Source organism: Camelus bactrianus, chromosome 4, assembly GCF_048773025.1.
Source record: "Camelus bactrianus isolate YW-2024 breed Bactrian camel chromosome 4, ASM4877302v1, whole genome shotgun sequence".
NCBI lineage: Eukaryota > Metazoa > Chordata > Mammalia > Artiodactyla > Camelidae > Camelus > Camelus bactrianus.
The window spans coordinates 11,806,546-11,832,890 of NC_133542.1; positions in this window are offsets into that span (position 1 = coordinate 11,806,546).

Sequence of the window (26,345 nt, forward strand, 5' to 3'; positions counted from 1 at the left end):
AACAAAGAAGTTTAAGAGTTAAACATAAATGTCTATAAAGCATTGCTGAAAGAAATTATGAAATGCTAAATAAACAAAGAAATACGTTCATGGATAGGAGGATGCAATATTCGAGGTGAGATACCGACTCCACAAATTTATCTATTGATTCAGCACAATTCCTACCAAAATCCCAAAGCTGCTCTGAAATTCATACAAAATTCCAAAGGATCCCAAATAGCAAACACAATCTAGATAAAGAATAAATCTGGAAAATTATACTATCCAATTTCAAAAATGTATACATTGCAATAATCAAGTATAATGCTGGCACTAGTATAAATGCATATTAATGCTACAGAATTGGATTCCAGAAATAAACAAATCTATGGTCAATTTACTTTGCCAAAGGTGCCAAGGCAATTTATAGGGAAGGATTGTATCTTCAACAAATGTTTCTGAAACAGTTGGATATCCATATGCAACAAGATTAATTTAGAACCCTACCTCACACCATGCCCCAAAATGAACTCAAAATGGATACTGTACAAAAAAAAATTAACACAGCCGGCTGGAGGCTGCTATCATTAGAAAGGCATGCATGCAAGATGGACCCTTGACTGGTGTCTGGGAAGGGATTTCAGGATGATTCTCACCATTCCCAAAACGATAAGGGTGTCTTAACATGCCTACATGATTTACACAAATGTTATAGCTTATGCGGAATACTTGCACTCCTTCTGGCAGTCTGAAGTTTGGTACATGTTAAGCAGAAGTTGCCTACATGACTAGCCCCCAGTAAAAAATCATGGTCAATTAATCTCTAATGAGCTCCCCTAATAAACAATGTCTTGCATGTCTTGTGGCAATTAGGTACTGGAGGAATTGACTGCCTAGAGAAATGGACCAATTCCTTAGAAGACACAAGCTGCCAAAACACACAGGAGAAGAAATAAATGATCTGAATAGGGCTATATCTATTAAAGAAATACAACCAATAATTATCTCCTCTCTTTGTGTGTGTACTTGAAGATTTCATTTCATTTATAATATAACTAGCTTATCACAGTCACATTCAAGCCACTCCACATAGACCATAAGCACTTTAAAACATCACACTTAGATTTCTTTCCTCTTGAACTTTGTCCTGTATGGTCAATGATTTTAGGTTTACATATGTTAGTAATCACACACTACATTATTACTTTTATTGAAACTATTCTTTTAAAAATTTACTTAAGAATGTAGAGCTCAACTCTACCTGCTTTAGGATCTCTCGACTCTAATATCTTTACCCTCAATCTACTTCATTTCCTGGGTCCCGCATCCTTGTACCAGACCATGGCACCTCTCAGTAGGCACTCAGTGGGGTAACAGTAGGCTCAAATGATTTGTTTCCCTTTTCTCAGCGATCATTGTCCTCCACTGTCTGATGTACAATGTTTTCTGAACTGTAGTTGTATATATTTTGTCCTGTTTATTTCTCCCCCACTCCTTGTCTTTTTCTTGACTTGGAAGGATAAATTTAGTCCCTGTTACTTTTTCATGTGTGCCAGAAACAGAAGTCCACCAAATGTCAAGCTTTTGAAATTTCCTTATTGAAAGACTTTAGTTGATAGTCTGTTAGTCTCTATTAGTCTCTTTTTCTTTCTTTTCCTATTTATTTTGTATTATTTGACTATTGTAATGGCTGAATTTTATGTCCACAATTACCTTATTCAGTCAAACACTGATTTTTTTTTTTTTTTTAGTGTTGCTCTAATGAAGTTCTGTCCAATGGAAATAAAATGGATCCTGATAGACAATTTTTAATACTCTGATATTTACACTAAAAATAATAAAAAGAAAGATGTGAAATTAATTTTAATAATATATTTTATGTAACTCAGTCAAGATATCTTTTCAAATCATTTAAACACTTTTCAATCACTTCAATCCACATAAAATCATTAATAAAATTTTCATAATTTTCATTCTAAGTCATTGAAATGTGGTGTCAGTTTTACCCTTATGGCACATCTCTATTTGAACGCTGAAATGTAATTGCAAATGCACGGTTTGTATTTCTATTTCATAACATTTTCAGTTGAAATGTAGCTGAACAGAACCAAGCTTTTCTAAATACATGTAAAGATTCTTGAATAACTGAACTGAATACAAAAAGTATTTTCCTTTAATACCCACATCCATATACATAAAACTAGTTTATCTAATTTTATAAGAATTGACTTGACTTTGTAGAAGAGCACAGGAGCTTGAAAATATGACTGTACAAGCTAAATAAATTCATTAATTTTCATGTCAACTCGGTATTGCTATCATATTTAAAGAAGTATTGGCATATATTAAAAAATCTGAATCTATCATGACCAAAAATTCTTCATTTTGTAGATTTTGCACCATATGCACATGTGTGGTTAACACTGTAAATTGCAACTAAAATCATCAGTATGTTGATTCATATTAGAAAATTATGATTCATTCTCATTTTGAAAAGTTTAAATACCAACATACATTCCATATGTGTCTATTTAGATAACAAATGAGCTTCTTTCTTTCCTTGAGCTTCAAATTGAGCTTATTTATATGCAGTGTGATATTCTGTGAGAAAACATAAATCACACTGCCATTTTTTTGTCTTTGATTATTAAATTTTTGGCAGACATTCCTCTGTTTCAAGAAAATCTGCAATTGGAATTAACAGTACAATAAATCTTTAAAAAAAAAAAAAAGAAATACTCTTCCCTGTTGAACCAGAGTAAATTGGCACAAACACAAGATAATTCAACTCATTGTCTTCTATTTCTTCTGCAAACCCCATAAAGAGTTAATGATTCATAGCATGTGTCATACAGACTGAACAATTTTCACAACAGTATCCATGACAATTTTAGTAGCCTGCTTCAGAAACCAAGCAGGACTATTTTCATTATGTATGAAACAGTGGAATAAATAAGAAAAACATATAAGTCCCTTTTATTAACAGTCTAATAATTGTTTCTATTTTTTGACCTAATATGGCTGTAGCAACATTTGTCAAGATAAAACTAACCCTCTCATATCTAGCTCAAATTCTATTGAACAGAAGCGAAAGCTAATTTAATTCTTTAGACTGTAAAGTGACAACAATTCCTTCTGTGTTGGAAGTCCTTTGATGAAAAATTTCCTCATAAGGATGGTTCACAGTGTCTATTACATTACCTAGTTCATCGAAAGCTATAGAAAGTATCTACTTTTTCATTTTGAATCTTTTCACCTTTAGCTCTTTTTACAAAGGACTTGTATTCTATGCGTAACAATTTGGTGGCAAAGATCAATCACTTATTTGTAAAGTTTCTCTTTAGTATTTCCTCATAATTTTCTAGCAAAATTTAAATAACTGAAATAATAACTTATTTTATTTTTCCTGTAAGTATATTAGACATTTTATGCCTCACTGGAAGGGGGATCTCAGCAGACATGGAATCTGCAGGCCCCTTGATCTTGGACTTCCCAGCTTTCAGAAATGTGAGAAATAAAGTTTGTTATTTAAGTCACCTGGTCTAAGGTATCCTGTCACAGTGGTCCAGACTTTGACAATTTCAATTTATTTCACTTCTAGGAACACCATAATCAACTAGCCAACATCATAGGTCTGCGTGAGTTAGACTGTTCCAATTGTTGCCTTGACTCTGTTGTCTGTTGTGGAAACCATACCCACCTTGCTCTTGGCAGTTGAGTATAGCCACTTGGCCCCTGCCACCCTGAGCTCAAATTACTCTCATTGTATTTAGATTTTCCAGTTCAGTGACTGTGGTTCCCACTGTAAGGTCTAGCCTACAGAAAAGAACAATCACAGAGTTCTTCAAGGATGCTGGAGCTCCATTCACAAATTTATTTTTCACAGTAGTGGTTAAAAGGATGTCTTCTGGACCCTTTCAATATGGAAAACCCACTGTGACTTTCCCGCCTCCAAAGCACTCAAACCATTGTTTCTACATCTAACCAAGGCAGATCCAGTATTTCCAGTTACCACACTGTGTGGGCCACCTTTTGCTCCGTGTTTCAGTTAACCAACTAATCAAACTGTTAAAGCCTTTCCGAAGTCCCCAAGCTATGACAGTGAATCCAGCATTTCTGCTAACTGAGCCCATATCAACAAAATTGACCTAATCCAGCTTTATGTTCCTTCCATCATTAACCCATGCTCTTAAGAGCTATCTTCACACATATTCCCCTACATTTCTGTTTGGATAAATTAGAAAATTCAAATAGTTCTTTTGGAATGTAACAGGCTTCCTCATGGATCACACTTTGTACCTCACCTTTAGGGACCTGCTGTGACTTGAACCTGGTTATAATTCTAGAAGCAAAGAACGGTGGTATGTGTGGGTCCTGAGGAGAATCAACATTGTGTTCATGGCAACTGTCTTGGGGGAGGCCATTACAGTGTTCTCAGGCAACGAGAGTTAAACCGCTTAGATGGAGGTGGAGAGGATGGAAGCGGGGAAGCCACGGCCCCCGGGAATGAGGAGTGTACACGTGCTTGGGGTGGGAAGACCTCTTCCACCGGCAAAGCTGACTCATCAGACGTTGGCGGCTCAACATCTCCAGACTAACCAGCATTTTCCCACGTGAACTTATTTCACTTACAAGATCCCATTCTTTCCCAATAGACGCCCTCACTTTAACAGTAGACGCCATGGGAGGCTTAGAGTTTCAACTTGCATTGTTATTCAGCTAGCCATGGAATAAGATTCTGCATATGGTTTTCAGCACTGTCAGCCCTGGGGCTACCAGAGATACAGGGCCCCCTTCAGGATACAGTGGAAAACTCTGAGGTTATTCATGTCATTCCTGAGCTGGGAATTTGAATCACTGAGCACATCTTTGTACCACCATGTCCAGAGACATTAGGAGCAATGAGCCAATCTCATTATATTTGTTAGTTTTCCAAAAATGTATGAAAGACATATACACAGTCACCCAGCTCCATACTTCTCTGAATTGGTTGATGAGGAATATACAATTGTGATATTTTATGTATCCCTATTGCCAGATCACACCATGAACTATCACTGTTCTTGCCTCTGCTGGAAATAGAGTCATTATCATCTTTAATCAAATTAGAGATTCAATTCCAGAAAATCCAGAACCAATTCAGAAAGCTCATCATTATTCTGTTCCTCTACAAACACTCTCAATACCAAAATCTCTGCTAGCCAGGATATCTCTCTACCTATCTATTGAAGAAGGAATTGACTCATGTGATTATACAAGCTGCAAATTACAGAGATCTGCCACTTAAAGGACTGAGAACCAGAACAGCCTGCTTTTTCTTCCAGATTTTTTTCTCCCATCTGTTTTTGTTTCTAGAAAAATATTAATAGTCATATAAGTTCCCCTGTGTGTAAGGTGTCTTTTTTTCCCTCTGGATGCTTTTAAGTTCTGCCCATTTCTATCTATTTGATTATAACTAGATTTTTTAAAATGTAAAATACTTTGTGCCTAGTGATCTGTTGGTTGATGCCATTCATCCACTGGAAACCTCTCTGCCACCGTATTATCAAATATTTTATATACCCCATTTTCTTTCTCTATTCTCCTTGGAGTTTAATGATAAGTGTATTAAGTCACTTTGTATTCTCCAAAAGACTTCTGATGCTTTGTTATTTTTAAAACCAATTTCTCTCCTTGTACTTCAATTTTATCATTTTCTATTGACCTGCATTTAGCCTTCTATTAAGCCCATTATTTTCACTATTGTATTATAATATTGAGCAATTTCTTTAGGATATTTGTCTTCATCTATATGTCTACTTGAATACACTCTCTTTAATCCACATTGCTGATGCAGTGCACTAGATTTCTTAACATTTCACCCTGGGTGTTTTTAAGTCTATGACTGATAACGCTGACATCTAGAATTGCTTTGTGTTTACTTCTACTGACTACTTACTTTCTCAGAGGCTTCACAAGTTCTTGATTTTTCATGGGTTTTTATTTTGTGCCATGCATTTCTATAAAAGCCCAATAGAGTCTGAATTGAGTTATATTTATCTCCAGAAATAGGTACACTCCTATTCCTGTCACTGCCTCATTAGAGAGCCTGGAATCCCTGGAGAGTTTCTCTCACTTTTTCTTCCCTGTTTCTGATTTTATGGTACAACCCCCAGCACTCTGTAGAGGCTGGTGGGAAATAGCTTTAAAGTAGCGCAGTTTTGCTCTGTGTCAGGGGATCCTCTGACCCTAATCTGTCATGTCAGCTAACACATGAAAAATAAAAGCTTTTTTGAAAATTAGGCTGATTTTCCTTATCCTGATTTATTGCAAATATCCTATCTTCTCTGTTTCAGTCACAGACGAGAACATCCAGGGATCCTTTCATTCTTCATGCTCTGGAGTTCATTTAGTTCAACTTATATTTACTTATATCCTCTATGATGGGGAGAAAATAATAACAAGTTGAGTATGTGGTTGATCTGGCTTGCTTTTGTTGTTAGGATAAGAGCAACATTCTTGTACAACTTTCTACTTTGAACCAGAAGCATACACATTTCCTATTTAATTTCGATTCTCATTTCCAAACTTGTGTTTTGAAAAGTTCCGTATTATTATGTTTAAAATATCCCTACTCATTTTTAGTCTTGTGTTGCTCATTCATTGTGCTATTCTGTTGATCCTAATATGTTGAAATCTTGAGAGTCGAAATTGTGGATTGTTCCTACAGAGATAATTTAGTTTGCTCTCCAAAAGGGGCTGGAGGGCACTATTTACCCCTTTTAATATTTTGGCTAAATTTCAGAATTTTATGTTCCTTCTCCTACCTTACAGTTGATACAAAGCTCAGTCTTTTAATTCTCGGCTGGACACTGGTGTTTCTACCTAGGACAACCCAAATTTTCTTTCTGTTTATGCCTCACATGTTCGTTCTGAAGTAGCCGTTTTCTCTTTATTATGCTTTTACTTTTTCATCTCTTAGAAAAGTCCTCTAGCCACTTGAACATCCATATATGTAATTCAAATAAATTTTGTGACAATTTAGTCAGAAGCGTGTTATTTTATAGCACCTGTATTAAAATGTTTAGTCATTGCTGATTCATAGAATTTGTCACTGAGTTTCTTGACACACAGAATCACATTCAGAACACATTCAAAAGTGCTAACTGAATTGAAGAGTTAACATACGCATTAAGTAGCATATGTGCCTAAGGGGAAAATATGAATGACTAGATCTATTATAATCACTTGCACATAAATGTCATTAGATAAATTAGATTTCAATAAAACTTCATTTCTAGGTGTATTTTGATTCATGATATATAGCAGGGAAGCAAAAAGGAAATAATGAACAAGTTCGTTGAATAAATTGGATGGAACTTGGTAGAAAAAGCATGATTAATAGTAAAGATTCCTGGATCAATGAATGCATTATCAAATCTGTGAGAAGGGCTATGCTTTCCAAGATAGAGTAGTGATTTCAGGTCCTTAATAAATGTTAAATACTGAGGCCAAAATACCAAAAGAGAGGGGTGCAAGGAAGGTCAGGCCAGGAGGGTGTCACAGAAGACAAAGAAAAAGGCATTTACTTACAGCCGCCGTGCTTGTAACTTTGAAACTTCATGACACTTATTCGAGCTGTTCTTCCCTTTATAAGTTCAACTGTTCTTTTAAGTGAGTTCATTATGTTTAACAAACTATTTTGATATAATGATGCCATCTGCCCCATTTTAGCCTTCTCTCAAATCACAGCAAAGCAATCAGAGTTAATAGAACTTTAAATTATGAATGACCAAGTTCATCCACAATTTGGAAGAGCTATTCCTTTCCATTTGGGATGGAAATGTAGATTGTTGATCAACAATGCCATTCTTAAACTGTTAAACTGAGCTGTTTAGTATTATTATTACATTCTATAGGGAAAATGATTTTAACATTTTGAACAAAAGTGTAGCTTCTTGCTTTATATCCATGAGTAAAACCTCAGAAATGGAAAGATTTGCATTATAAGCACAAGAAGAGCAAATACAACAATCCCCTTTGCAAAAAAGCTCTTTCTTTGGCTCTTAGGGAGAAACTGGCTTTATTTCTGGAGGCTTGAAAGCATTCTTAAAACAGTATTCATCCCCAGTCATAGTAAACTTCCCTCCTTGCCCATTAGGACTTTCTCGGAGAATAATCTGAGATGAAAATATAGGGCACACCTTGTTTTCATTATCTTCTCTCCTATCTGTGCCTCACTTATGAAATGCTATGGAAGCCTTAACGTCTTCCCTCCTACCTATCAGGAACCTGCCATGGGGAACAGAACTTGAAAGACTGAGGAGGCAGCCCTTGTAGATGTGAATACACAACAAAAGGCTTGTCTCTTTCCAGAATGCAAAAAGAGCTGACCCATTTGGGGTTTTCAGCTCGAATATATTGGCTCCCAAACTAATAGTTCAATTCAGTAGATCAGTCTTAATGCAGATATGGTAAAGAGTTTGGTCCTTTATAATAGGTGATTAACTGCCACGGCCGTTTGGATCTCAGACAGCAATAAGTACTCAGTGACTGAGCTGGAAATGTCTCATCTAAAAGAAAAATCAAGCCATTCATTAATTTATGCCCTTTTAAACCCACAAATGTTTTGTAATTTCTAGATTTTAGGGAAGTTTTAAAAGTCTGGTCTAAAATGCCACAGGCGCATTAGCAGCAACATTTAAAGCCGTTAGAGGCTTCCAGCAGATTGTATTATTTATCATGTGCGGGCTCTAGAGGCTAAGAGCAGCTGAAAGGATGGCAGTGCCAACAGCTGAGAATGAAGATTCTCTAAATAAAGGGCCAGTTGCCGTTTAGCCTGATGTGCAAAGAACTGAAAATGTAGTGGGACTCCTGTGAAAACAGAAATGAGTCCTTCTATCCTTGTGTAACTGAAAGTAGAAATGTTTGTACATTATTTCATCAAAGGGTATAATTAAAAATAGATGCTTTCCTCTCCTCAGGAATAAAAAAAAAACTGATGTACAAATAAGGAACTGAAGAAATATGAAAGCACATTTTAGATTACAGAGCATTCTGCAAAATGTAGGTTTTTATTATCATTATTAATAACATCATATAAAATAAATGACATTCATATTTATTGAGTGCCAATGAATTCTATAAATTTTTAGCAAGTATCTAGACTTATTTATTTTCAAAGATGGAAAACTGTTTTTAGTTTCTGTAAACCCTTACTTCACTCTGAGGTATGAAGCAGTATGTTGAGTATTATGGCACAAAGGCGCATTAAAGAAATAACAAAAATATGGTTCCCAGTTAGCACAATGCTGTTTGTCTAGACACACATGTAAAAGTTGGGAAATATGAGTTGTTGACCTGCACTGACACTTTTCCACCAATATGATTACATTTGGTGAACCAGAGGAATAAAATGAATTAAAACCATGAAAAGGTTTATTTTCCATCTCTCCTTTTCCATCTCTGGAGGATGGCCCTGACACACTTGTTCTCTGTGAATTTACATTTTCCAGTGTAACTTTAATAACAAATGTCTAGATTTACGATTAGGGTATAGGTTAGACCCACATGTCTGAATGCCCCACATTTTCAGGTTAACGGAAAGTGTAATCTAGCTCCACTGCCTTTGGGAATTCTTATGGTCTTGAAAGTGGGTGTGCAATTGGGTGTGTGCTGGTGGGTGGGTGTCTGGAGAGGAAAGGTGGGTATTCCAGCTGGGCAGGAAGACAGGGAAGGGGGTCAGGGTGGCTGGCAGGAGCAATCCTACTTATTCCAGAATATCTGTGAGAGCAGACCTCAGATGAATGCCACGTGAGCTTCGAACACACCACAGCTGCTGTCTTCTGAAGGCGCCAGTGTGGCTGCTCTGCGAAGCGAGTCTGGAAGGACAACTTTCTCCCTGCTCCTCCCCGGTTTTCAGGGGATTCTTTAAGGGAGAACCAACACACCACCCAGTGTAGCATCAAGTCAAGGGAGTTCCACGGCCACTAGGATCTGAGTTCTGTGTATGGTTACAGGCTTTGATTCCCACTGCAGTGCTGGAATGATGAAGAACTGGGGAATTTTCCAGCAAGATATTAGCATTTACGATTCACTAACTTAACACAGGTTTCTAGGTTTGAGGATGCTTCTATTTTTTTTTTCAATCTTTTTTTTTAAATTTTAATTACTCTTGTCACTTTCTTGAAATATTTACTTATACATACTTGATATTCCATTCCTTACAGGGGATCACCAAAATGGGAGTAATATTATCTTTAAATAGAGGGAGTGATCAAAGGCAATAAAGACAAACTGCACTCTCTCAGAAGGATATGACTGCTCATGTGCCTGGGGCTAAATCCCTCATTCCTGTGCTTTGTCTCCTACCTAGTTGCTCCGCAGACTCCTGCCTCAGCCATAAATTTTCTTCAAGGAGCAGAAATTAATACTTTGTTTGCTCAGTAATAAGAACTCCATGAGACATTGGCCGAGGCCACATTCAGATTCACTCACACAACCTCTACTAGGATATTTGATCAAATTTCACCCATCTTTGTAAATCCTGGATTACTGGTCTCTTTTTAGTTTTAAGTTTGGGGGGGTTGTTTGTTTTTTTCTTTTGTTTGTTTGTTTGTTTCTGGCTGTGTCCTGGGGTTTCCTGGAAGGATGCCTTCAGAGATGAAAATGCACAGTACATTTCAAAGTACAGACTGAATGTCCAGGGAAACCAGGTCTGCCCCAGAGACCTGGTTTCCCCCAAATTACAAAAGTTTGTCTGATTATATGAATGTAACAACACTGAAGCAGAGGCAAGGAAGTAATTCTGGAAACTATTACTTAACTGTTCATCAAAAGCACAGGGTTTCCTAAAGGAACACAGTCTAAATTTCTCAGATTAAACCCAGTCAGCAGAAAGACATAGGCTGGACCACCAAGCATTGGTCCCTGGTGGAACCACAGTCATGTAACTGTGCTGTGGGGTGTAAGGAATAAGATAAGGAATATTGCCAATAGGATGGCTATTGTTGGGGATGTTGTTCATTGATTAAAGTTGGATATTCTTCCTGAGGACAACAGGGAAAAACTCTTCCTAGTCTTATTATGAGCCATAGTGTGACTCCTTAGAAATAAACTGTTAATTTCTATCACATGAATTAGCAAGCAACATGAAAGACCATTTTGCTCTGTTTGTAGTAACTCCCACTAGGAGGCAAATTCACTGCTCACTCTCACAGGATATACTTGGTATTTCATAATGGGAATTTGTGTACTGATTCTACTCTTGTATCCATTTGTTTTCACTTTGTGTCTTCATTCTTAATTTTTTAAAATGTTGTCTTATTTCTTGTAAGCCAGAGTAAAGACATTTTGAGAAAAAGTAAAGTTAGAAATAAATATATCCACTTACATTCCAAAATAAACAAGTAACAGTATAGTATGAAGAAAGCTATACAAAGTCCTAAGCAAGATAAAACAGGACAATGACCCACAGAGGACACGGCCAAATAGAGAGGAAATAAAATGTGTGCCTGGTCTAAAGGTTTATTTATGTAGCACTTTATAAGCAATAATCTTTTGGCTCTAATAAAGAATATAATAGCAGTGTAATCTAGATTGGAAAAGGAAGACATATGCACATTAAGAGCACACCACCCAATAAAGGATTAAAGCCATAAGGTTTTAACTAGGCTAATATAAGTTACTCTGGAAAGGTAAATTTATATCATAGATTTTTCAAAAGAAATGAACAGACAGTATCTGATTTCCTCTTTATTTGATAATGGTTTGTCCTATTTATTGGTCATTCACAATATACCAAGTATTTTGGAGGTCACCCTGGGGCAGTGATGAGCCGAATACACACGACCCTTGTCCTCATGGGGTTTGAAGAACAGAGAGACAGAGAGTGAGACAGAAAGATCAGATAATCACACAGATTCATCAGTGTGCCTTAACTCTGCAAGGGGTGGCTTCTAAGTGCTGGTTACTAAGTGTAAATTCTGGGGATGCAGTAATGAACAAGAGACACAATATCCTGTTCTCAAGGGGCTCACATTGTAATGGGACAGGTAGGAAATACACACATCTGATAGGGAATAAATAAGTACAGTAAAGAAACTGAATCAAGATTAGAGGAAAGAGAAGACAGGGGAGGACATTCTATCTTAGATATGATCATGAAAGAATATCTATTTCCTCTACTAGTTTAGAAATTTCTTGATCTTAGCCTATTTACTGACTTCCTTTAGCACACTGTGTCATGAATGAATGAATCCTACTGCTGAAATGAGGCAAGATGGGTGTGAGAAATGGATGGGAATTGCTATGATTTTCATTTAAATTTTTAGAAAGTATAATTTAAGTCATCTTCATAAAAATGGCATTTATAGATATGTAGGAAGAGATAATTATAAATATTTGAAGGATTTAAACCAAAATGCTGATAGAGATTATTCTTACAAAATTTTGAACCCAATATAGTTACAAACATGGAGTCTCGCACATAAAAGATACTGAACAAAATGTATTGAATAAACTAAGAACTAAGAATTGGCACTTTCATACTACTGCAATTTTTAAACTGTTTTAAATAGACCTCAGCTCTGGAGAATTGGATTATTCATAATCTTTGCCTTGACCACTATCATCATTGATCTGAGAACAGCCCTCTTTTAGTCAGTTTTATAATTTGCCTAGTTATAGCTATAGTTAACAAAATCACATGTACAATTTCAAACTAACTTTTTGAGAAACACGTATTATTTCTAATATCAGACATAATAATAGACTTCAATGCACCAACTGAATAAAGCTACCCAGCTAGGAAAGGCCACAGCCTGGCCCATTTCTAAAACCTGTGTTCCTTCTACTACATTACAATGTCTTTCATAATCCATTCCCAGGTTTTAGAGAGATGCTGGGAGGTGACTGATGTGTACGGAATATTGTGAACAATGCAATTGTAATCCACATTTAGATAGGTTGCCAGAAGAGATTATAAAACCAGAAAGTAAAAATGGTGACAGGCTGAAGAAAACAAAATAAAATACAGACATATAAGGGAGAAAGTGTATAGAGCTGGAAAGAGAGATTTGGAGAGAATGGGCAGATGGGAGATGTGGACGCTGGTGGGTGACTAGAGGATGGCAGTGAAGCTCTCTCAGAAACAGCACCTGAAAGCCTGGAGCAGACAGCCTCCCCCAGCCCAGGGGGCAGAGGTGTCCTCTGGGAGAAGGTCAGGATTCAGCTAAGGTGAAGAGCTGGAAAGTACATGAGAGCAAATGATGAGCACAGGCAAGACTGTCAACCACAGAATTTCTTGAAGACTTGTGAGTCTGGCAAACATCTAAACTGTTCAGGAATTCCACGGTACTTCAAAAGAAAGTTGGCTTTAAGTGGATGCTACCAAGCTGAATCGTTTTCGTGCAAGATGAAATGAAGTCAATAAATTCAAGGAGATAGCTCTAAGGATAAAAAAACTTTGAAATAATCTTGGTACCCATAACATAGGTACCCAGCAGAAGAGCAAGTGAAATGGAACTGACCTGTTTCTTACCTGGAGAAAAATTACAGCTGGTTATGGACCTAAATGAAAGTAGGCATCAAATGAATCCAAAATATCCCTTTCTGGCTATCCATACTGATCTTTTGAATGAAAATATTTCCTGAATAGGAATGCTAATGTTGGAGTTCTATCTCTACTTCAACTTCATTGCTTTCCTAAGCTTTCCTGTGTGGTACAGAAACACTGTAGTCAGAGAATATGTTTTCTTTTTTCAAATCTTTATATCTCTTTTACATATAATGCCTTCAGGAAGAGAAAAAAATGGGAAATTTTCATTCACTGGACAATCTCTAGATGTCCATGGCATAGACATTATTTCATTCATATATTAAACTATTCAAACTTAAGTCTTCTCAATTATAAAATGTAGACAGTAAACTATATTAAATCCATAATTTATTGTGGTGATCACATAAAATAACATGTATAAAATAATTAAATAAATGTCTGACCCACAGAAATTAACCATATACATTTTTAATGAATTTCATTTAATATTATGCCTTATAGCACAGACTCTGGAAACTGGTGGCCCAGGTTCAAATCCTTGCTCTGTCATTTACTGGCTGTGTGGTACCTGGCACATTACTAAGCCTCTGTGACTCAATTCTCTCATCTATAATGTGGAAATAAAATTAGAGCCTAATTTCTAAGACTGTTGAGACTATTAAATCTGTTATTACACATAGAAAACTTAAACCAGTATTTATTACAAATTAAGTGCCCAATAAATGTCAACTCTTTTTATTAGCCGTCTGAAAGATAATGCTGATTGCAGACAGAAGCATTGATTTTTTCTTTTTTTTATTAACAGACTTTATTTTTTTAGATAAGTTTCAGGTTCACAGTAGAACTGAGCAGAAAATACAGAGAGTTCACACATAGTCCTCCCCACTCACACATATATACTCCCCTACCCTCAACATCCCCCATCAGTGTGGCGTAATTGGTACAAATAATGAACCAACATGGAACATTGTTATCAACCAGTGTCCATAGTTTACATTAGGGTTCACTCTTGATGTCGTATATTCTATGGGTTTTGACAAATGCATAATGACATGTAGTCACCACTGTTGTATCATACAGAACTATTTCATTGCCCTAAAAACCTCTTGAGAAGCACTGATTCTTAATTTCTTGTTTGTTATAAAATGCCCTCTGCTAAGCTGACAAACTCTAGGAATTCTTTCCCAGGAAACAGGAAAATAATAGAAATTATATTTATAAGTAGATTCACACAAATATTGTCATGTAATTTAAGCAGTCATGAGCCCTTTGGAACCCATCTGTGGCCTGCAGGTTGGGAAACCCAGCATAAGACTTGGCATAAACTATTCCATAAATGCAGGAATACAAAGAGCAAGTATGCTTTACTTATACTATATATCATAGAATATGGAAATATTTTACTTGCTTTTTAAGACATATATTTGGGGCGCCAAAATAAATAAGCATATGATCATCTGGGAAGGTTTGCAATTGATATTACTTACAAAAAAAATCTCTCAGAAGTTCTCAGTTGCTATGTTTGTTGAACTTAGTTTTGCTGAGGAAAAGAAAAGAATGGCTCAGCATGACAAAAATAATACACAAACTCTATTCCTCAAAACATTCAGTACCTGCCAAAGAAAGTAACATGCATACTGGGAGTTTGCCAGCATTACATTATTTATAATGGTGCACAATTCTCTATAAGAGTCTCCTAATATTTAGGTAGGAGAATTTTAACATCAATATTAGATTGAAGAACATTTTTTATCTCATTTCCAGAGAAATAAGGATTAAATTTATTTTCAATGTTATCATGTGAACAAGTAACAGTCATTTATTTCATTATTTAAAACCTCAATACATTATGATTTGGTTATAGTTCAAAATACACATTATAATTTTTACCTTAAATTGTACTCTGTTTTTGAAAACAGTGTGAATTCTGGAGAAGACAATGAAATTTCCAGCTAGTTTTTAAGGCTGACACTTCCTTACATAAGTTACACAGCAAATAGAAAACCCAGTTCTCTTTTGACAAGTGAGAAACCAAAATATTTGCTCTATGAAAAAATTCCTACTGAGTGAGAATCATCTCTGAAATCAAGGGGAATGCTGACTCTGGATCTGCTGAAGGTCACATCTTGACACATTTGGGCTTGAATTTAACTTGTAATTAAACCTAAATTGTGAGGGCAGTTGAAATGGTTCTAGACTCATGAAGAAGGGATGTCTGTTTTCCCATGTTATCCATTTCTCATTTCTGGCTCCCTCATCCTCCATCTGGAAGCCCTTCTGTATCTGAGAGATAATTCCATCCCCTGCTCCCAGCAGCACTGCTCCCAGTCCTGTGTTGGCCAGGAATCCCCACCTTCCCCCAGATTATTCTGTACTTGCCAAAATACTCGACTATCTTTGGTACTTAATCTAATTCTTATTAAACTACTAATAGGCAACAGCATTAGTAATTACTACTCTCACAAACCTACTAAAAAGTAAATAATTTTGTGTATATATTGATGTATAGTTAAGATAGTACTAAAGTACCTTGCAGAGTTATTGTTGTAAATTAGTTACTATACTTACAACACTTAGAACAAAGAAGAGATTCTCAGTAAGTATTAGCCATTATCATTATTGTATATAATGGATGCTATGGAAGAAAGCCATGGAGGGCATGGTTTAAAAGCTCCCTCTAATCAGGGTAGAACAAGTTATATTTCAAACTGATGATTGCCTCAATATCTTATCCATTGATCCTTATTATATTCATACATACCACCTTGGATATGTATGACCATGAGCAATGAAACATAATCAAGTGCTAATCATCTAATATGCCCTATCTTTAGAACAGTAATATTAAAGAGAAAAGTTTTGATTGAAAAATAATTGGCATTGTAACAGTCTGTGCTGTCTGAAAGTAAAATGAGCTGCTGATGATGCAGGAGGGCCCTATCTGTACAGATAGGCAAGCAGAAGTTAGATAATAGGTTGTAAATGACAGTAGACTACCTCTAAACTTTTCTCCTGCTGTATGTCTAACATGCACTTATATCTGAAACATACATCATCAATTGGGTCAATAGATACTTATCGGGGGTCTCCTGCATGCCAGGCACTGGGCAGGACAATGGGGGTTGAAATGACGAGCCAGACTGGTTGGTTCCATGTCTCATATGGCACTAAGTTATACAATCATAACTTAATTTGTTAAGTGTATACATTTATTAAATTATTATAATGGTACAATGCACTAAACTAGGTTTAGAAGATGGCATTCCAGGGAAGGCAGTCTATAAGCTGGATGGCATTAGCTTTTGAAGGATAGAATTGGAATTGGAGACAGTCTTGTTTCACAGGAAACTGTGCAAAGCCCTGGAGTAAAAAGAAACCAGGGTTTCCTAAGAATTGGTAGTGAGGTAGGGGGTCTCTAGCAAAGCTAGAACTGAGAAAGTTGGGGAAAAAAGAGACTGAAAGAGGCAGGAACTGTGATCTGATCATAGAGAACTGTATCGCCATGTGATCAACTTCATGTGTCATAGAACTAAGTCATGGAAGACCATCACAAGAGAATAATGTAATAAGATGTACATTTTTGACATAGACTTTATATAGGAAGGTCTCATGGATTTAAATGTTTTAATGTATACAAAACATCTATGATTCCTGTCAACCTGCAGTATGTCAAAGTGAAACAGGATTAAGTAAAAGTTAGATCACATATCAAAAGGATTCAAGCTTTTCTGATTGGAGAATGCACCTTAGTTTTAGAATAGGTCTCTTAGCTAATAAAATATTAAAATATTCCTATTAGGCCAACTTACATGTACAGAAACCAAAAGAGTAGTATCATAACTTAGAAGGCAACAAAACATTTGGAGGGGCTGAAAACAGGGCCGAGTCAAAGAAAAAAGTATACATTGAAAATATAGTTCAAAAATTACAATGGTGATGGAGATGCCTCATGTAAGTCTCTAATAAATTCTTCTGACACGTCAATTAAAATAGACCACACCCTTTCTCCATAGCACCCCTCTGCTCCTTTCTCACACACACACACACACAAGCAGATACCTTCTGATAAATTTATACCAGGAAACTAAAGTCAAAGCCTGTAAGAGTCATTATCTTAAGGTGACTTCTTGCATAATGACCATAAGGAAAACCCACAGGATAACAATGAAAGAGCTTTAGAGCAAACGGGGTACGTTAGCTGAATTCTCAAAGCTGTGTTGATAAAACACGACATTTTCAAGTTAGAAACGAATTGGAGATACAAACCATGTTCTAAGACATGACCTTGCCTTTATCTCTTTTTTTTCTGAAGTTTAATGTATTTGTTTCCAATTACATGTGGATGAAAAATGTAACCAAGCTCCCAAAAATTGACTTTTGGCCTTTATCTATTTATTTTTGGTTTCTATATCCAAAATGCTCAATAAATTAGAAATAAAATAATCCAATTACCATTTCTTGGATTTTGCAATATTAAATTCCTTTTAATTCAAGATTTCAAAGGACATTTAAAACATTAATTAAGCTTCAGATCATTCAGTATCTCTACAACACACATTTCACAGACAGTTTAGCCATATTACTGAGATGGTAAAAGAGTTTTGGAAGGAGTCTGTAAATTGCAAAAGTAGAAAAAAAATTCTAATTTGTGTATATACTAACTGCTCACACTCTGAAAAGTAGCCATACAAGCCAAAAGCGATTTGCTTTTCTTCCATTTCTTTGTGGCATAACTTGAGGTATTATTTTATGCCTGGGAGAGAACTTGGGGAATAGGGTTAATATCACATCTACTGACCATAAACACAATAAAATAACTACTTTATAAATAAATATTAAAATCGTTTCTACATATTGACTACTGAAGTTATTACAGAAAAATCACAGTTTTTATTATTATTTTTTTTTTGGTTCTAATAGGAAGAGAATGATATTGGTTTCCCTTAGCACGTTCCAAATTGGTAAAATACAGTACACAGTGTTTGGTTTGTTGAACATTTGCCAAAGATAATTGCAAGAGAGGAATTTCAAAGAATTCCACACTTTGAAAAAGCATATGTCCTACACCTGTATCAGTTAAAAATGATGTAGATCTCTTTTAAATCTGAAAATAGGGTATCATTGTAAACTGATTACAGTTGTTTAGAGACAATTTTAAATCTTCTAACAGAAAATAAGTAAATGAACTAATGGGCAAATCAGCAAAGGAAAATGCAAATAGCCAATAAGAACATGAAAAAATGATAATTCAAAGTAAGACAGTAGTGAGATTCATTTTGCCTATTAAGTTAATGAAATAAATATCTATGTATCATTGTACATATATAGAATATAACTTTTATCAAAAAATATACATCTTAACACTAATAATGTCCAGTGTTTTTGAATATCTGAGTATGTATGTGCGACAATTTATATATTCTTGGTGGGACTATAAATTGGTACAAAGACCTGAGAGCAATTTTGCAAGGTACTTCCAAAAAACATTAGAAATATGCCCAAGTTTTTACCCAGAATTTCTATGTCTTGAAGTGTATCCTAGTAAATAATATGGGTTTATGTAAAGAAAATTCTGAATGCTTATTACACCTCTGCTTGTCATATTAAAAATAGAAACATAATTAAATATCCAACAATAATTTATTTAGAAGTTATGAAGTTTCCACATATTTTCCTTTTACATAAACATTTTAAAGGACATTGTGGAAGTCTATTTAATGATATGGTAAAATGCTCACACTGTATATTTTTAAAAGCATATTACAAATCAGTATTTATTACATTCACGAAAAGAAAGAAAAATGTGTACTAGATATTAAGAGCAGCTAAACCTATGTGAGAATTTATCATACTTTTTGTATCTTTGGGGAGTTTGTTTGTTTTCTTAATTCTCTACAATGTTCTTATGTGACTTTTTAAAAGTTTTTAATAAGCCATATTTATTATTTTTCTTTAATATTATTTTTCAGAATTGAAGTACATTCTCAGGAAACCCTGAACTTTGTTCATTTTCACATTTTTTTCAACTTTATCTCTTGAAATTATTATATGTACTCATCTTTCTGTGTGTGTGTAGCTCTATGCAATTTTATCACATTGGATTTTGCATAATTACAACCACTAATAAGATACGTAACTGTACCACCACCACAATTCATGCTACTCTTTTACAACCACACAACCCCTCTGTCCCTATCACTTGGCAATTACTCATCAGTATCCATTTATATACTTACACTATTTGACAAATACAGTGAATATACTTTTGAGACTAACATTTTTCACTAAATTTCTTCGATGTTCATCCAAGTCGTTGCATGTTATCAACAGTTCATACTCTTGTATTGCTGAGTAGTGTTTGTGGATACACCACAGTTTGTTTCGCCACTGAAGGACAGATGAGTAACTACCAGTTTAAGGCTACTACAAATAAAACTGCTCTGAACATGTGTTTAAGTTTCTGCATGAGAGCAGGTTTTAATTTCTCTGGGATAAATGTCTCACAATTGCTAGATTTTATGCCAAACTATTAACTCCAGTGCTTATATCGCTGAACACCCCTCCTCATCCCCTGGCAAACTATGACCATTAAAGTTTCTCCAACTTTGAAAAAAAGAACAAAGTTGGAGGACTTAAAAATATCTGATTTCAAAACTCACTTTAAAAGTACAGAGGTCAAGACATTATGGAATAGCATAAGGACACGCATAAAGATAAATGGAAAAAAAAGTGATAGTTCAGAAATTAAACCTTACATTTTTGGTCATTTGGTTTTCAATAAAAATACCAAGGTATTTCATAGGTAAAGGATAGTCCTTTCTCTAAATAGTTCCAAGACAACCGAACAGCCAAATTAAAACAAGAATAACAGGCTCATGCTCTTTATTCATACCGCACAAAAAAATGAACCCAAAATAGATCATAAACATAAATATAAGAACTAAAACTATAAAACTTCTGAACAACAACAACTAAATGTGAAAGTCTTCATTACCTTGAGTTAGGCAAAGAATTCTCTTACAGAACTACTAAAGCATTAGTCATTTTAAAAATGGAAACTTGGACTTTCCTAGAATTATAAACCTTTTATTTCAAAATACACCATTTAATCTAAAACTACAGTCCACAGGCTAGATGATCACGTTTGCAAATAATATATCAAAATACTTAAAGAATAAGACAAACAACTCAAAAATGAAAATGGACAAAAGACATGAATAGGCATTTCACCAAAGAACACATATAAATAGCCGATAAGCATATGAAGAAAAGTGCTCTATATTATTTTTCAGTAGGGAAATACAAATTAAACCATAATGTGATAATAGAATATTTGTAATCAAAAGACCATCCATACCAATTACTGGCAAGAATGTGAAGAAATCGGAGCCTTTATATATTGCAGGGAGGAAAATAAGATTGTTTAGTTACTTTGGAAAACATTTTGTCTGTTACTCAAAAAGTTAAACATAAAGCTACCATATGATCCAGCAATTCCACTCCTAGGATTCCATCCAAGAGAAGTGAAAACATCTGTCCACACAAGACTTGTATGTAAATATTCTCAGCAGCATCATTCATGATAGCCCAAATGTGGAAAAAATCCAAATGTCTATCAGCTGATGAATGCAAAAACCAACTGTTGTATGATATACAACAGGATACTCTTCAGCAATAAAAAGCATGAAACACTGAGTAATATATGCTAAATATGTATGAGCATCAAAAATATGCTAGATGCAAAATATTTTATATTGTATGATTCCAATTATATAAAACATGAGAAAAGGCAGGTTGTTTATATTATATTATTTACAAAGACTGGAAAGCAGATCAGAACAGCCTGAGGCTAGGGGAGAATTAGGAGCTCATTACAAATGTGCTCAAGAGAATTTTTTTCAAAGTGATGGACATACTCAAAAGCTGGATTGTGGTGATGATGGTACAATTTTACTAAAATTATCAAATTGGACAGATACACTGGTTGAATCTTATGCTATGTAAACTATACCTCTTTAGAGATATCATTTTTAATTTTTAAAAGTGTTTTGTGCTATTTCATGCCAGGAACTATCATCAGGAGGAAGAAAGCACTGGAATGGTCGAATATGAGGCTGGAGGGACAGGTCAGAGATAGATTTTTAATGCCGAGGTACTATCTTTTAAAAATTCTGAATGCTATAGGAGATACTTAAAAATTAAAGGGTAATAAATAGCATGATCAGGTTTGTGTTGTAGGAAGCTCTTTCAGTGATATGGAGAATGAACAAGGCTTGGCCTACGAAACGCAGTGAGGAAAGTGTAGTGACATCAAAGTTAGAAATGATGAGAATCTGACATAAGGGGGAAATGTGGGCACATTCGCAAGAAAGCATAAGCAACAGGCCTGGGTGAGTAACTCAATACCAAAGAATGGAGACCAGCATCGAGGAACATTACCACTCACTTAGGAAACTAAGTGGGTGGTCGTAATATTAGGTAACACTGGGTATAGAGGTATCACTTGGATACAGATATTTAAAGGAAAAGGAGCTACCTGAGCACCCTCTAAATGGAAAATTTTTCTAGGTAGTTATACGAATGAGTCTGGTACACACCACATATTTGAAGACAAGAGATTAAGGTGTCATCAACTTATGCGTGGGAGCAGTTTCTCTAAGGAGATCCAGGAAAATGAATAGAATAGGGACAGAAGGCCAAGGAAAGAGCCCTCAGCTACACAGAAGACTGAACAGAAATGGCTAGAAAGGAGGACAGCAGTGTCTGGAAATGATCCGCTTTGTGGGCTACAGGTTTTTAGTAATGTAACGGAGAAGGGACTTCTGGATTTGGGCAAGTAGTCATTTCTGAAGCAGTTTGCTTTGAAGGAATTTTTGAGATTTTCAAAGGTCTTTATTGCTTACTTATCATCTTATTCATAAAATAAAATGAAATTTGAGGCCTGGAGATCTTAACAGGGACCCATAAGTCTAGTTTTGAAGCTACTTAGGTAAGATCTCTCTCTGCTTCATTTTTTTCTCTCAAAATCAAATGTGTTTCCTATTAAATAAAACATCATTTATTTTTACTTACCCAAGTTATACACTCGATGGGAAAAAAGAAAAACAATAAAAAGTTCAGATGAAACATAGGATATCTTGACACAACCCTATTCCCTCCCCTAGGATAAACACTACTGAAACACTATTAGGCAACTGGTATGTTTATAAGTATATATAGTATAAATACATAAATAACATGTGAGTTTTCTTCTGTAAAGATGATATCACAAATTAAGTATCACTCTACAACTGGCTTTTTTTTTTTTTTTGGCTGATGGGTAGTCATTAAAATTTTTCCCATGTCCATACACTGAGAACTTCCCTATTTTTTTCACTGCTACGTATAATCACAGTATTGAAAAAAATAACTGTGAATTAACTTAAAAAATGTTGTATACCTCCCTCAACTCCATCCTAGCCTCCTATTTTGCAATTCTTGTTTCATTTGTTTTGAGAAGTAAAACCTATTTACTGCAGAGATCACTTGTGAATATCTTTGAGGTCCCATTCTCTTCCACAGAGGTACCCACTCTCCAAATTTGCTATTCAATTGTCAATGCAAGTTTTTGTTCTACTATTATATGTGTAAATATTTAAATAAATATACACCTATAAAATTATTCTTCCTGTTTACACACTTGATATGTCTCACACAGTTGGCTCATTCTGAAACAGTTTTTTGTTATTGTAAAGATTTTGCCTTTAGAATTTATTCATGTTGCTGCTGAAGCTCTTGTACCTGCATTTTAGCAAGAAAATTTCAAAGTACAGACACGGCATCCTTTATTTTTCATTGGTACATATTTATGTTGATTTCAGGATTCCATGACAACAAAAATGCTGTTATAAATCTTGTAATATTTTCTTTAAGAATGCCTATGATTTTTATATGGTAAAAAAGTGGAATTTCTGAGTCAAACACTGCATCGTTTGGCATTTGCTTTGTAACAAACCATAATAATTGGGTTGTTGGTTTTCTTAGTGTTGAGTGCATAAAGCCTGTGTCAGATATTTGCTTTGCAAACATTTTATCCCAGTCAGTGGCTTGTCTTTTCATTCTCTTACCACTGTCTTTTGAAGACACCAGTTTTTAATTTTAGTGATGTTCCACTTATTTTTCTTCTTCTTTCATGGATGATGTTTCTGATGTTATATATAAAAACTCATTACCAAATCTAAGGTCACTGAGATTTTTTCCTACATAATCTAGAAGTTTGACAGTTTTGCACTTGACATTTAGGTCTATCAATGATTTTGAGTTAATTTTTTAAAAACTTGTCGTGTGTCTAGATTCACCTCCACACATGTGGAGGTCCAATTGTTTCAACAGCACCTGTTGGAAAGTCTCATCTTTTTCCCTGCCGCCTTTGCTCCTTTGTCAGGAAGTAGTTGACTATCTGTGTTGGTCTGTTTCTGGACTCTCTATGCTGTTCTGTTTATTTGTCTGTTCTTTCACAAATACCACACTGTCTTGATAAATGTAGTTTTACAGTATGTCTTTCTGGAAAGTTTTTTTCCTTTTTAAGTTTTTTTTGGGGGGTAGGGATTAGGTTTATTTATTTATTTTTAGTGGAGGGACTGGGGACTGAACCCAGGACCTCCTGTTTGCTAAGCATGCACTCTACCACTTGAGCTATACCCTCCCACCCTTACAGTATGTCTTGAAATCAGGTAGTTATCAGTCTTCTTTTTTCCCTTAAGTATTGTGTTAGCTATTGTGGGTCTTTTGCCTTTCCATGTGAACTTCAGAATTAGTGTTTCCATATCCCCCCAAATTTGGTTCAAACTGCACTGAATCTATAAATCAAGGTGGGAAGAATTGGCATCTTAACAAGAGTGAATCTTCTGATTGTGAACATGGAATATTTCCTCAATTTATTTAGCTCTCCCCTCACCACAGCTGTGTAGTATTTCTCATATAGATCTTATTCATATTTTGTTAGATTTATACTTAAGTATTTCTTTTTTTCTCTTGGGTGCTAATGTAAATGATGTTGTGCTTTTAATTTACAGTCCTAACTGTTTATTGCTGGTACAGAGGAAAGCAATTGACTTTTTAAAATCACCCTGTATCCTGTAAATTTACTCTGATCACTTATTAGTTCCAGAAGACTTTTTGTTGTTCTAGATTCTTTGGGAAAATCATGTCACCTGCTAACAAACAGTTTCTTTTTTTCCCTTTCCCATGGTATAACTTTATTTCCTATTTTAGTCTTATTACATTAACTAGGATTTCCAGTATGCTGTTGTTGAAAAGGAGTGGTGAGAGGGTACATATTTTTCCTTGTTCCCAATCTAGGAAGAAAGAATTTCGTTTCTCACCATTCAGTATTCTCTACAGGTTTTTCAAAGACAGTCTTAATCAAGTTGAGAAAGTTCCTGTCTATTAGTTTGCAGGAAGTTTTACTATAAATCGGTATTAGATTTTGTCAAATGCTCTTTATGTGTCTATTGGTATCATTTTACTTCTTCAGCCTACTGATGAAAAGGATGACATCAACTGATTCTTTTGGGGGGGAGGCAATTAGGTTTACATATTTATTTATTTTCTTTAGAGGAGGTACTGGGAATTGAAGTCAGGACTTTGTGCATGCTAAATATGCGCTCTATCAGTTGAGTTATACCCTCCCAACTACATCAATTGATTTTTGAACACTGAACCAGACTGGGAATTTATATCCTACTGACGGTGATTATATAAATGCTTTTATACAATACTGGATTTGATTTTATAAATATTCTGTTGAGGATTTTCATCTATTATGATGAATATTAGACTATAGTTTCCCTTCTTGTAATGTCTTTGTTCAGATTTTGTATTAGCATAACACTGGCCTCACAGAATGAATTAGAAAATATTCTCTCTGCTTTTATTTTCTGGAAGAGTTTATAGTGAATTGGTGTCATATATTCCTTAAATGGTTCATGAGTGAAACCATCTTGGCCTGGTGCTTTCTGCTTCAGAAGGTTATTAGTTATTGAATCACTATGCTGTATGCCTGAAACTAATACAATATTGTAAATCAACTATACTTCAATTTTAAACGTTAAAAATTTTTCAATTAATTTCTGTAATAGATAATGACCTATTCAGACTGTTTTTTCATGTGTGAGATTGGGCAGATGTGTCTTTCAAGAAATTGGTCTATTTCATCTAAGTTATCAAATTCATGGGCAGAGATTTTATAATGTTATTTATTGTTATTTAATGTTTAAATAATCAGTAATGATGGGTTCTCATTTATTATTTTAGTAATTTATTCTGTTTTTTCCCTTAGTTGATTTTATTTTTAAAACAATCTATTTACCATTGTGTATTTACTTCAAAGTTCTATATAGCTTTATCTGCAAATTTTCAATATAGAATATCAGCTCTAAATACATTGGTATTTGCATGTAACATTAACTCTAAGGGGTTTTCCTTCACTTTAAATTGTGAGGCAAAACATGTATGTACAATATATAAGTGTAAAGCCAAATTAATTATCAAAATGGGCAAGATATACAACACAACTTATAATTCATATAATTTATAGTCTGTGATTTATCTCATCAATAGTTGAAGGATTTGAGGGTTATTTCAAGTTTGGTCTATTGGGAATAATGCTATTCTAAACATCCTCATACATGCCTCTTGATGTACATGTAGACATTTTTCTGCCTTGTGTACACGTTTAGGAATCTTCTTTTGATAATTTTTGTATGTATTGTAAGGTAGGAGTCAAATTTCTACTATTACTATATGGACATCCAATTAACCCAGTATCCACTGAAAATATTATTGTCCT